The sequence below is a fragment of the Monodon monoceros genome, unplaced genomic scaffold (assembly GCF_005190385.1).
Source record: "Monodon monoceros isolate NGI ecotype Baffin Bay Population unplaced genomic scaffold, NGI_Narwhal_1 Super_Scaffold_3, whole genome shotgun sequence".
In the NCBI taxonomy this organism is placed as follows: Eukaryota; Metazoa; Chordata; class Mammalia; order Artiodactyla; family Monodontidae; genus Monodon; species Monodon monoceros.
Genome location: NW_021703780.1, coordinates 69,135,701 through 69,150,752, shown reverse-complemented (window position 1 = coordinate 69,150,752; position 15,052 = coordinate 69,135,701).

Genomic DNA, 15,052 nt, shown 5'->3' with positions numbered 1-15,052 from the left:
TCAGTCCTCCATCTAGAGGCGTCCACTGCTCTGATTTCTATCCCATAGATAAGTCTGACCTGTTCTCGAGCTTTGCATAGGCAGAATCCTACCATATGTACTCTTCTGTGTCTCCCTCTTTGGCAGAAAATCCTATTTTTGAAATCTATACCATCGTTACATGATTTGGAGTTATATCCTTTTCTTGATGAGTAGCGTTTCATTGTATGAATATACAACAGTTCATTCTTTCTGTTGATTGACGCACAGTAGAGTTGCTTCTAGGTTTTGACTTCTTTGAATGATGCCTCTTTGTGAATTGGTGTGCACGACTTTTTGTGGAAATATTTTCCTTTCTCTCAGGTAACTATTCAGGAGTAGAATTTCTGGGCCAGATGACGAGTGGATGTTTACCTTTATAAGCAACGCCCAAACCGTTTTCCAAAGTTGTCTCATCCTTTTATGGCACCATCAGCAGTTACAGCTGCTCCACGCTGTTGCCAAGAGTGAGTATTGTCAACTTAAAACATTTAGCCATTCTGGAGTAGGCTGTGCTAGCTCACTGTGGTTTTAATTTGAATTTCTTTAATGACGAAGAGTAAGGATTTATGTCCTAATTGGCCATATGCATATCTACTTTGGGAATTATATATTTAAATTTTTTACTCATTTTTATTGGATTATTAATGTTATCATTATTGAAATGTATGTGCTCTCTATATGTTTTGGATGCAAATACATATTATATATATATAAAATTTCCCTCGGTATGTAGTCTATTTTTTACTACTGATAAATTTTAAAGAGTAGATGTTTTTAATTTTTATGAACTCCACTTTAACAGTTTTTCCCGTAATTCATACTCGTGTTATCCAATCAAATAATCTTTTTTTAAAAAATATTTTCAAAGGTTATTTTTTTTTACATCTTTATTGGAGTATAATTGCTTTACAATGGTGTGTTAGTTTCTGCTTTATAACAAAGTGAATCAGTTATACATATACATATGTTCCCATATCTCTTCCCTCTTGCGTCTCCCTCCCTCCCACCCTCCCTATCCCACCCCTCCAGGCGGTCACAAAGCAGCGAGTTGATCTCCCTGTGCTATGCGGCTGATTCCCACTAGCTATCTGTTTTAGGTTTGGTACTGTATATATGTCCATGCCACTCTCTGACTTTGTCACAGCCTACTCTTCACCCTCTCCATATCCTCAAGTCATTCTCTGGTAGGTCTGTGTCTTTATTCCTGTGTTACCCCTAAGTTCTTCATGACATTTGTTTTTTCCTTAGGTTCCATATATATGTGTTACCATACAGTATTTTTCTTTCTCTTTCTGACTTACTTCACTCTGTATGACAGACTCTAGGTCCATCCACCTCACTACAAATAACTCAATTTCGTTTCTTTTTATGGCTGAGTAATATTCCATTGTATATATGTGCCACATCTACTTTATCCATTCATCTGACGATGGACACTTAGGTTGCTTCCATCTTCTGGCCATTGTAAATAGAGCTGCAATGAACATTTTGGTACATGACTCTGTTTGAATTATGGTTTTCTCAGGGTATATGCCCAGTAGTGGGATTGCTGGGTCATATGGTAGTTCTATTTGTAGATTTTTAAGGAACCTCCATACTGTTCTCCACAGTGGCTGTATCAATTTACATTCCCACCAACAGTGCAAGAAGGTTCCCTTTTCTCCACACCCTCTCCAGCATTTATTGTTTCTAGATTTTTTGACGATGGCCATTCTAACCAGTGTGAGATGATATCTCATTGTAGTTTTGATTTGCATTTCTATAATAATTAATGATGTTGAGCATTCTTTCATGTGTTTGTTGGCACTCTGTATATCTTCTTTGGAGAAAGGTCTATTTAGGTCTTCTGCCCATTTTCGGATTGGGTTGCTTGTTTTTATGTTATTGAGTTGCATGAGCTGCTTGTAAACTTTGGAGATTAATCCTTTGTCAGTTGCTTCATTTGCAAATATTTTCTCCCATTCTGAGGGTTGTCTTTTCATCTTGTTTATAGTTTCCTTTGCTGTGAAAAAGCTTTGAAGTTTCATTAGGTCCCATTTGTTTATTTTTGTTTTTATTTCCATTTCTCTAGGAGGTGGGTCAAAAAGGATCTTGTTGTGATTTATGTCATAGAGTGTTCTGCCTATGTTTTCCTCTAAGAGTTTGATAGTTTCTGACCTTACATTTAGGTCTTTAATCCATTTTGAGTTTATTTTTGTGTATGGTGTTAGGGAGTGTTCTGATTTCCTTCTTTTACAATGTAGCTGTCCAGTTTTTCCAGTACCACTTATTGAAGAGGCTGTCTTTTCTCTATTGTATATTCTTGCCTCCTTTATCAAAGTTAAGGTGACCGTGTGTGCGTGGGTTTATCTCTGGGCTTTCTATCCTGTTCCATGGATCTATATTTCTGTTTTTGTGCCAGTACCATACTGTCTTGATTACTGTAGCTCTGTAGTATAGTCTGAAGTCAGGAAGCCTGATTCCTCCAGCTCCGTTTTTCATTCTCAATATTGCTTTGGCTATTCAGGGTCTTTTGTGTTTCCATACAAATTGTGAAATTTTTCGTTCTAGTTCTGTGAAAAATGCCAGTGGTAGTTTGATAGGGATTGCATTGAATCTGTAGATAGCCTTGGGTAGTAGAGTCATTTTCACAATGTTGATTCTTCCTATCCAAGAACATGGTATATCTCTCCATCTGTTTGCATCATCTTTAATTTCTTTCATCAGTGTCTTATAATTTTCTGCATACAGGTCTTTTGTCTCCTTAGGTAGGTTTATCCCTAGATATTTTATTCTTTTTGTTGCAGTGGTAAATGGGAGTGTTTCTTGATTTCACTTTCACATTTTTCATCAATAGTGTATAGGAATGCCAGAGATTTCTGTGCATTAATTTTGTATCCTGCTACTTTACCAAATTCAGTGATTAGCCCTAGTAGTTTTCTGGTAGCATCTTTAGGATACTCTATGTATAGTATCATGTCACCTGCAAACAGTGACAGCTTTACTTCCTCTTTTCCGATTTGGATTCCTTTTATTTCCTTTTCTTCTCTGATTACTGTGGCTAAAACTTCCAAAACAATGTTGAATAAGAGTGGTGAGAGTGGGCAACCTTGTCTTGTTCCTGATCTTAGTGGAAATGCTTTCAGTTTTTCACCATTGAGGACGATGTTGGCTGTGGGTTTGTCATATATGGCCTTTATTATGTTGAGCAAAGTTCCCTCTATGCCTACGTTCTGGAGGGTTTTTATCATAACTGTGTGTTGAATTTTGTCAAAAGCTTTCTCTGCATCTATTGAGATGACCATATGGTTTTTCTCCTTCAATTTGTTAATATGGTGTATCACATTGATTGATTTGCGTATATTGAAGAATCCTTGCATTCCTGGAATAAACCCCACCTGATCACTGTGCATGATCGTCTTAATGTGCTGTTGGATTCTGTTTGCTAGTATTTTGTTGAGGATTTTTGCATCTATGTTCATCAGTGATATTGGCCTGTAGTTTTCTTTCTTTGTGACATCCGTGTCTGGTTTTGGTATCAGGGTGATGGTGGCCTTGAAGAATGAGTTTGGGAGTGTTCCTCCCTCTGCTATATTTTGGAAGAGTTTGAGAAGGATAGGTGTTAGCTCTTCTCTAAATGTTTGATAAAATTCGCCTGTGAAGCCATCTGGTCCTGGGCCTTTGTTTGTTGGAAGATTTTTAATCACAGTTTCCATTTCAGTGCTTGTGATTGGTCTGTTCCTATTTTCTATTTCTTCCTGGTTCAGTCTTGGCAGGTTGTGCATTTCTAAGAATTTGTCCATTTCTTCCAGGTTGTCCATTTTATTGGCATAGGGTTGCCTGTAGTAATCTCTCGTGATCTTTAGTATTTCTGCAGTGTCAGTTGTTATTTCTCCTTTTTCATTTCTAATTCTACTGATTTGAGTCTTCTCCCGTTTTTTCTTGATGAGTCTGGCTAATGGTTTATCAATTTTGTTTATCTTCTCAAAGAACAAGCTTTTATTTTTATTGATCTTTGCTATCATTTCCTTCATTTCTTTTTCATTTCTTTCTGATCTGATCTTTATGATTTCTTTCCTTCTGCTAACTTTGGGGTTTTTTTGTTCTTCTTTCTCTAATTGCTTTAGGTGTAAAGTTAGGTTGTTTATTCGAGATTTTTCCTGTTTCTTGAGGTAGGATTGTATTGCTATAAACTTCCCTCTTAGGACGGCTTTCGCTGCATCCCATAGGTTTTGGGTCGTTGTGTCTCCATTGTCATTTGTTTGTATGTATTTTTTGATTTCCTCTTTGATTTCTCCAGTGATCACTTCATTATTAAGTAGTGTATTGTTTAGCCTCCATGTGTTTGTATTTTTTACAGATCTTTTCCTGTAATTGATACCTAGTCTCATAGCATTGTGGTCGGAAAAGATACTTGATACAATTTCAATTTTCCTAAATTTACCAAGGCTTGATTTGTGACCCAAGATATGATCTACCCTGGAGAATGTTCCATGAGCACTTGAGAAAAATGTGTATTCTGTTGTTTTTCGATGGAATGTCCTATAAATATCAATTAAGTCCATCTTGTTTATTGTATCATTTAAAACTTGTGTTTCCTTATTTATTTTCATTGTGGATGATCTGTCCATTGGTGAAAGTGGGGTGTTAAAGTCCCCTACTATGAATGTGTTACTGTCGATTTCTCCTTTTATGGCTGTTAGCATTTGCCTTATGTATTGAGGTGCTCCTCTGTTGGGTGCATAAATATTTACAATTTTTATATCTTCTTCTTGGATCAATCCCTTGGTCATTATGTAGTGTCCTTCTTTGTCTCTTGTAATAGTCTTTATTTTAAAGTCTATTTTGTCTGATATGAGAATTGCTACTCCAGCTTTCTTTTGGTTTCCATTTGCATGGAATATCTTTTTCCATCCCCTTACTTTCAGTCTGTATGTGTCTTTAGGTCTGAAGTGGGTCTCTTGTAGACAGCATATATATGGGTCTTGTTTTTGTATCCATTCAGCCAGTCTGTGTCTTTTGGTGTGAGCATTTAGTCCATTTACATTTAAGGTAGTAATAGATATGTATGTTCCTATTCCCATTCTCTTAATTGTTTTGTGTTTGTTATTGTAGGTCTTTTCCTTCTCTTGTGTTTCTTGCCTAGAGAAGATCCTTTAGCATTTGTTGTAAAGCTGGTTTTGTAGTGCTAAACTCTCTCAGCTTTTGCCCGTCTGTAAAGGTTTTTATTTCTCCATCAAATCTGAATGAGATCCTTGCTGGGTAGAGTAACCTTGGTGTTGTAGGTTTTTCTCCTTCATCACTTTAAATATGTCCTGCCTCTCCCTTCTGGCTTGCAGAGTTCCTGCTGAAAGATCAGCTGTTAACCTTATGCGGATTCCCTTGTGTGTTATTTGTTGTTTTTCCCTTGCTGCTTTTAATATGTTTTCTTTGTATTTAATTTTTGACAGTTTGATTAATATGTGTCTTGGCATGTTTCTCCTTGGATTTATCCTGTATGGGAATCTCTGCGCTTCCTGGACTTGATTAACTATTTCCTTTTGCATATTAGGGAAGTTTTCGACTATAATCTCTTCAAATATTTTCTAAGTCCATTTCTTTTTCTCTTCTTCTGGAACCCCTATGATTCGAATGTTGGTGTGTTTAATGTCATCCCAGATGTCTCTGAGACTGTCCTCAGTTCTTTTCATTCTTTTTCCTTTATTCTGCTCTGCAGTAGTTATTTCCACTATTTTATCTTCCAGGTCACTTATCCGTTCTTCTGCCTCAGTTATTCTGCTATTGATCCCTTCTAGAGTATTTTGAATTTCATTTATTGTGCTGTTCATCATTGCTTGTTTCATCTTTAGTTCTTCTAGGTCCTTGTTAAATGTTTCTTGCATTTTGTCTATTCTATTTCCAAGATTTTGAATCATCTTTACTATCATTATTCTGAATTATTTTTCAGGTAGACTGCCTATTTCCTCTTCTTTTGTTAGGTCTGGTGGGTTTTTATCTTGCTCCTTCATCTCCTGTGTGTTTTTCTGTCTTCTCATTTTGCTTATCTTACTGTGTTTGGGGTCTCCTTTTTGCAGGCTGCACGTTCGTAGTTCCCATTGATTTTGGTGTCTATCCCCAGTGGCTAAACTTGGTTCAGTGGGTTGTGTAGGCTTCCTGGTGGAGGGGACTAGTGCCTGTGTTCTGGTGGATGAGGCTGGATCTTGTCTTTCTGGTGGGCAGGTCCACATCTGGTGGTGTGTTTTGGGGTGTCTGTGGACTTATTATGATTTTAGGCAGCCTCTCTGCTAATGGGTGGGGTTGTGTTCCTGTCTTGCTAGTTGTTTGGCATAGGGTATTCAGCACTGTAGCTTGCTTGTTGTTGAGTGAAGCTGGGTGTTGGTGTTGAGATGGAGATCCCTGGGAGATTTTCATCGTTTGATATTACGTGGAGCTGGGAGGTCTCTTGTGGACCAGTGTCCTGAAGTTGGCTCTCCCACCTCAGAGGCACAGCACTGACTCCTGGCTGCAGCACCAAGAGCCTTTCATCCACACAGCTCAGAATAAAAGGGAGAAAAAGTAGAAAGAAAGAAAGAGAAGAAAGAAAGAAAGAAAGGAAGGAAGGAAGGAAGGAAGGAAGGAAGGAAGGAAGGAAGGAAGGAAGGAAGGGGATAAAAGAAAAGAAAATAAATTAAGATAAAATAAAGTTATTAAAATAAAAAATAATTATTAAGAAAAAAAAATTTTTAAGTAAAAAAAAAAAAAACGGATGGATAGAACCCTAGGACAAATGGTGAAAGCAAAGCTATACAGACAAAATCTCACACAGAGGCATACACATACATGCTCACAAAAAGAGGAAAAGGGGAAAAAATAATAAATCTTGCTCTCAAAGTCCACCTCAATTTGGGATGATTCGTTGCCTATTCAGGTATTCCTCAGTTGCAGGGTACATCAAGCTGATTGTGGAGATTTAATCTGCTGCTCCTGAGGCTGCTGGGAGAGATTTCCCTTTCTCTTCTTTGTTCGCACAGCTCCCGGGGCTCAGCTTTGGATTTGGCCCCGCCTCTGCGTGTAGGTCCCTGGAGGGCATCTGTTCTTCGCTGAGACAGGACGGGGTTAAAGGAGCCGCTGATCGGGGGATCTGGCTCACTCAGGCCAGGGGGAAGGAGGGGCACGATGCGGTGTGAGCCTGCAGCGGCAGAGGCTGGCGTGACGTTGCACCAGCCTGAGGCGCGCCGTGCGTTCTCCCGGGGAAGTTGTCCCTGGATCCCGTGACCCTGGCAGTGGCGGGCTACACAGGCTCCCCGGAAGGGAGGTGTGGAGAGTGACCTGTGCTCGCAGACAGGGTTCTTGGTGGCGGCAGCAGCAGCCTTAGCGTCTCATGCCTGTCTCTGGGGTCCGAGATTTTACCCGCGGCTCCCGCCCATCTCTGGAGCTCCTTTAAGCAGTGCTCTTAATCCCCTCTCCTCGCGCACCAGGAGACAAAGAGGGAAGAAAAGTCTCTTGCCTCTTCGGCAGCTGCAGACTTTTTCCTGGACTCCCTGCCGGCTAGCCGTGGTGCATTAACCCCCTGCAGGCTGTGTTCACGCCGCCAACCCCAGTACTCTCCCTGCGCTCCTACCGAAGCCCGAGCCTCAGCTCCCAGCCCCGCCCGCCCTGGCGGGTGAGCAGACAAGCCTCTCGGGCTGGTGAGTGCCGGTCGGCCCCGATCCTCTGTGCGGGAATCTCTCCGCTTTGCCCTAAGCACCCCTGTGGCTGCGCTCTCCTCCGTGGCTCCGAAGCTTTACCCCTGTGCCACCTGCAGTCTCCGCCTGCGAAGGGCTTCCTAGTGTGTGGAAGCCTTTCCTCCTTCACGGCTCCCTCCCACTGGTGCAGGTTCAGTCCCTATTCTTTTGTCTCTGTTTATTCTTTTTTATTTTGCCCTACCCAGGTACGTGGGGAGTTTCTTGCCTTTTGGGAGGTCTGAGGTCTTCTGCCTGCGTTCAGTAGGTGTTCTGTAGGAGTTGTTCCACGTGTAGATGTATTTCTGATGTATCTGTGGGGAGGAAGGTGATCTCCGCGTCTTACGCTTCCACCACCTTCCCCGCCCTCTCCAATCAAATAATCTTTACCTAGCCCAAACTTATGAAAATCGTTTCCTAAATTAAGTTTTATAATTGTAGCTTCCATTAAGTCTATGAGCCATTTTGAATTAATCTTTGTTCATGGTATGATGTAGAAGTAGATGTTCATTGTTTTAAAATAAAAACATCGTTATGTCAGCACTATTTGTTGAAAAGACCACGCTTTACCCAGTCATTCACCCTGACTCTTCTGCTGTAAATCAACTGACCATATACATGTGTGTCTATTGCTGTACTAGTTCCATGTTGATAGCTATGCCCTTATTGCATTGTTTTGATTCCTTCCACTTATTAGTAAGACTTTAAATCAGGAAGTATTAACTCTCCAACTTTGTTCCTCTTTATCAAAGTAGTTTTGGCTATTCTTTTAAATTTTAGAATCGGCCTGTCAATTTCTACAAGAAAAAGCATACTGGGATTTAGATTGGTATTACATTGAATCAACTGATGTATCTGGGGGATAAATGACACCTTAACACTGTCAAGGCTTTCAGTCTATGAACATGGCACCTCTCCACTTAGCTAGCTGTTTTAAAAGTTGTTGTGAGATGTATGTTTTAGTTTTCAGCATGCCAGTTTTGCTCATCTTTTATTAAATTTATTTGCAAATGTTTTGCACTTTGTAAATGGATAGGGTTTCTTTTCTCCTTCAAAAAGTAAACTTTTTAAGAAAATTGAAATCATATCAAGCATCTCTTTGTACCACAGCACTATGAGACTAGATATCAATTACAGGAAAAAAAAACTGTAAAAAATACAAACACATGGAGGCTAAACAATACACCACTAAACAACCAAGAGATCACTGAAGAAATCAAAGAGGAAATCAAGAAATACTTAGAAACGTGTCACAATGAAAACACGACGACCCCAAACCTTTGGGATGCAGCAAAAGCAGTTCTAAAAGGGAAGTATATAGCAATACAATCCTACCTCAAGAAACAAGAAAAATCTCAAATAAACAACCTAACCTTACACCTAAAGCAATTAGAGAAAGAAGAACAAAAAAACCCCAAAGTTAGCAGAAGGAAAGAAATCATAAAGATCAGAGCAGAAATAAATGAAAAAGAAATGAAGGAAACAGTAGCAAAGATCAATAAAACTAAAATGTGGTTCTTTGAGAAGATAAACAAAATTGATAAACCATTAGCCAGACGATCAGGAAGGGAGAAGACCCAAACAAACAGAATTAGAAATGAAAAAGGAGAAGTAACAATGACACTGCAGAAATACAAAGGATCATGAGAGATTACTACAAGCAACTGTATGCCAATAAAATGGACAACCTGGAAGAAATGGACAAATTCTTAGAAAAGTACAATGTTTCAAGACTGAACCAGGAAGAAATAGAAAATATGAACAGACCAGTCACAAGTACTGAAATTGAAACTGTGACTAAAAATCTTCTGACAAACAGAAGTCCAAGACCAGATGGCTTCAGAGGTGAATTCTTCCAAACATTTAAGGAAGAGCTAACACCTACCCTTCTCAAACTCTTCCCAAAAATTGCAGAGGAAGGAAAATTCCCTAACTCATTCTATGAGGCCACCATCACCATGATACCAAAACCAGAAAAGATGTCACAAAAAAAGAAAATTACAGGCTAATATAACTGATGAATATAGATGCAAAAATCCTCAACAAAGTACTAGCAAACACAGTCCAACAGCATATTAAAAGGATCATACACCATGATCATTTGGGATTTATCCCAGGAATGCAAGGATTCTTCAATATAGGCAAATCAATCAATGTGACACACCATACTAACAAACTGAAGGATAAAAACCATATGATAATCTAAATAGATGCAGAAAAAGCTTTTGACAAAATTCAACACACAGTTATGATAAAAACTCTCCCGAAAGTGGGCATAGAGGGAATCTACCTCAACAAAATAAAGGTCATATATGACAAACCCACAGCCAACCTTGTCCTCAATGGTGAAAAACTGAAAGCATTTCCACTAATATCAGGAACAAGACAATGGTGCCCACTCTCACCACTATTATCCAACATAGTTTTGGAAGTTTTAGCCACAGTAATCAGAGAAGAAAAAGAAATAAAAGGAATCCAAATGGGAAAAGAAGAAGTAAAACTGTCACTGTTTGCAGATGACATGATACTATACATAGAAAATCCTAAACATGCCACCAGAAAACTACTAGAGCTAATTAATGAATTTGGTAAAGTTGCAGGATACAAAATTAATGCACAGAAATCTCTTGCATTCCTATACACTAACAATGAAAAATCTGAAAGAGAAATTAAGGAAACACTCCCATGTAGCCCTGCAACAAAAAGAATAAAATACCTAGGAATAAACCTACCTAAGGAGACAAAAGACCTGTATGCAGAAAACTATAAGATACTGATGAAAGAAATCAAAGATGATACAAACAGAAGGAAAGATATACCATGTTCTTGGATTGGAAGAATCGGTACTGTGAAAAGGACTATACTACCCAAAGCAATCTACAGATTCAATGCAATCCATCTCAAACTACCAATGGCATTTTTCATAGAACTAGAACAAAAAAATTCACAATTTGTATGGAAACACAAAAGACCCAGAATAGCCAAAGCAATCTTGTGAAAGAAAAACGGAGCTGGTGGAATCAGACTCCCTGGCTTCAGACTATACTACAAAGCTACAGTAATCAAGACAGTATGGTACTGGCACAAAAACAGAAATATAGATCAATGGAACACGATAGAAAGCCCAGAGATAAACCCACGCACATATGGTCACCTCATCTTTGACAAAGGAGGCCAGAATATACAATGGAGAAAAGACAGCCTCTTCAATAAGTCATGCTGGGAAAACTGGACAGCTACATGTAAAAGAATGAAATTAGAACACTTCCTAACACCACACACAAAAATAAACTCAAAATGGATTAAAGACCTAAATGTAAGGTCAGACACTATAAAACTCTTAGAGGAAAACATAGGCAGAATGCTCTATGACATAAATCACAGCAAGATCCTTTTTGATCCACCTCCTACAATAATGGAAATAAAAACAAAAATAAACCAATGGGCTCTAATTAAACTTAAAAGCTTTTGCACAGCAAAGGAAACTATAAACAAGATGAAAAGACAACCCTCAGAATGGGAGAAAATATTTGCAAATGAAGCAACTGTCAAAGGATTAATCTCCAAAATATACAAGCAGCTCATGCAGCTCAATATCAAAAAAACAAACAACCTAATCCAAAAATGGGCACAAGACCTAAATAGACATTTCACCAAAGAAGACATACAGATTGCCAACAAACACATCGAAAGATGCTCAACATCACTAATCATTAGAGAAATGCAAATCAAAATCACAATGAGGTATCACCTCACACTGGTCAGGATGGCCATCATCAAAATGTCTACAAACAATAAATGCTGGAGAGGGTGTGGGGAAAAGGGAACCCTCTTGCACTGTTGGTGGGAATGTAGATTGATACAGCCACTATGGAGAACAGTATGGAGGTTCCTTGAAAAACTAGAAATAGAACTACCATATAACCCAGGAATCCCACTGCTGGACATATACCCTGAGAAAACCATAATTCAAAACGAGTCATGTACCGGAACGTTCATTGCAGCACCGTTTACAATAGCCAGGACATGGAAGCAACCTAGATGTCCATCAACAGATGAATGGATAAAGAAGATGTGGCATATATATATAATGGAATATTACTCAGCCCTAAAAAGGAAGAAAATTGAGTTATTCGTAATGAGGTGGATGGACCTAGTGTCTGTCATACAGAGTGAAGTCAGTCACAAAGAGAAAACAAATACCGTATGCTAACACACATATATGGAATCTGAAAAAATGGTACTGATGAACCTAGTGGCAGGGCCGGAATGAAGACACAGATGTAGAAAACAGACCTGAGGACACAGGGCAGGAAGGGGAAGCTGGGACGAAGTGAGAGAGTAGCACTGACATATATACACTACCAGATGTAAAGTGGACGGCTAGTGGGAAGCTGCTGCATAGCGCAGGGAGATCAGCTCGATGCTTTGTGACGATCTACAGGGGTGGGATAGGGAGGGTGGGAGGGAGGGTCAAGAGGGAGGGGATATGGGGATATATGTATACATATAGCTGATTCACTTTGTTGTACAGCAGAAAGTAACACAGCATTGTAAAGCAATTATTCTCCAATGAAGATATATTTATAAAAAAGTAATCTTTTTATTTTAGAATAGTTTTCGATTTACAGGAAAGTTGGAAGGATAGTACAAAGATGCCATGTATATCCCTCACCCAGTTTTCCCATATATTAACATCTTACATGACTGTTACGCATTTGTCATAACTCGGAAACCATCACTGGTACGTTACTATTAACTAAACTCCAACTTTTTTCAGATGTCACCAGTTTTTCCACTAATGTCCCATTTCAGTTCCAGGATTCCATCCAAGAGACCACATTACATTTAGTCATGTCTCCTTAGACTCTTCTGGTCTATGGAAGTTTCTCAGACTTCCCTTGTTTTTATGACCCTGACAATTTGGGGGGGTTTGGTTCCGGTATTCTGTAGAATTCCCTTCATTTGGGATTTGTTTGATGCCATGCTCACGACTGGATTTGAATTGGGAGAGAAAACCACAGAGGTAACTTGTCCTTCTCATTCCCCCAACCACTCCCGTTTGGATTATGTTAGTTTTTGAGCTGGGAGGAGGTTGGGCTGTCGTTTTGTTTTATCTTTGAATTCAACTCCAGCAGGACCCTTGAACCCTATTTTTTTCCCCTCCTGTATTGATGCTTTCTTGGCAGAACTTGAGGGTGTGGAAGAGGGGTGAGCTTTGTTGGGATGAGTCATTTGTTTTTGCATTTGGATTTAGTCCTGCTAGTCCAGGCTTTCATCTGAGGTTTGCCTGATTTCTTATCTGCACAAATTATCTCTGTTTATGGTTGAAGCCCACTCCTGTCCATCTGTATCCAAACTGAAGCTGAGGTTCTACTCACTTTATAACGGTCTTTTTTCTCTCTGTAATTCAGTTATTCAAGGCTCTAACTGCTCTTTACTAGCTCATTATGATTTTTATTTTGTCTGGTGTCTTGTTGTTAACACAAGAGAAATGGTCCATCAGATCCTTCTACATCCTAAGGAGCAAAAGTTGTCTATGTTTGGGTATTTTCTTTACCTTGTTTATTCTTTATGGATTTTTTTCCTCCTTTCTTTCTTTTGTTGAATTGCGTGATTTCTTTTCTTTCCAACTCTTATTCCTCCACTGGTTTGCAAGTTATGTGCTTCTTTTATATATTTTTAAGAGTCAACACAATATTTTTAACATGGTTGCTTAACTTCAAATCACAGTATATGTTTTAACTCTCATTACGCCCTCTTTATTGACAGATTATTGTGATATCATGCTTTTTTCTCATAATTCATACACCCAGTCCTTGCTTTAGATTTTCCCAAGTTGCTCACATTACTTCTCTCATCCCATCCTCTCCTAGAGAGTTTCAGATTCCTTCTCTCCTGTCATCCATTCTTTAATGGTTCTTTCAGAAGGGACTTCAAGTGGTAAATTCCTGTAGACTTTGTGTGAAACTATATTTATTTTATTCTGTGCTCCCACTCTGGAATGGTAATTTAGCTGACAGGAAAATTCTAAGCTTACTATTTATTTTTGCTATTTTTGGTATATTCTTCAATCTTCTTCTGACCTAGACTGTTGTTTTTGAGAAGTTTCCTGCCCTTTAAAGTGCCATATTTTGGTTCATAATATAAAACCTTCTGCTCACCTGCTTCTAAAATTTTTCACATTGTCTTTTGTGTCCTGTAGATTTAATGTGAAGTATCTCGATGCAGATTAACTTTTATTTAGGTTTTTACTATTTGTATATTTCAATGTCTACTGTCACATAATTTATTAAATGGCTTCATGACAACAGACGTGTAGATGCTCCTCTTTTATTATATCAAAAGTGCTCCAGCAAACGTTCTGGTATGGTGTCCTTGTACTTGAGTGAATGTCATATTGTTTTAGTCACCAAGGCTTTATGATGCATTTCAATATCAAGGAGTTAGATAAAGCTCTGCTATAGCATTACTCTCCTTTTAAAAAATATTTTCCTTTCAATTTTCACTGATTATTCTTCAAACTAATTCTAGAACAATTTCATCAAGTCCCAAAGTAGTGAGAGGGTATGTATTTTACAGACTAGTTTTCAAGAATATTGATATATTATGTCTTCCTATCTAAGGGCATCTGTGGTATATCTCTTGATTTATTTGTCTTTATTTTGTACCCCAGTATAATTTTATTATCTTATTTGGGTAGGTCCTGAATATGTCTTATTTATTTCTAAGTATCTTATGTTTTTAAGTTATTTTTCAAATCTGATGTTCTTAAAATAGGATATTATATAAAATTTTATTTACTCTTGCAAATGTATTTTGATCCAGAGTAACTTATTTAATTCTCTTTCTGACTCCATTAGTTTTTTGTTTTTTTTTTAACTGATTCTCTTGGATTTTCTGGGCTAAAAATATAACCCACAAGAAATAATAGCTATGTTCTCCCTTTCTAATACTTTTACTTTTTATGTAATGTTATCATCCAATTTCATGGCTATATTGTAAAGAATGTTAAATAATAGTAATGATATTACTAACCTGTTCTTAATTTCATTGGGAATTAGAGCATTTCATCAAAGAGCACAGTACTGCTGGTTGATTTAAGAAATTTAAAACACACATATTAAAAAAGTATCTGGCTTCATTTTAGAGTCTTTCTAAAGTTGAGAAAAAGACACCATAATATTATTAAATGCTCTTTCAATTGTAAAATATGTCATATATACAAAAGTTTATAAAATGTATTTACAGTTTAAAGAAAAATAATCACATAAGCCCCAAGTACTGACTACCCACATTAATTAAACACACACACACACACACACACACACACACACACACACACACACACA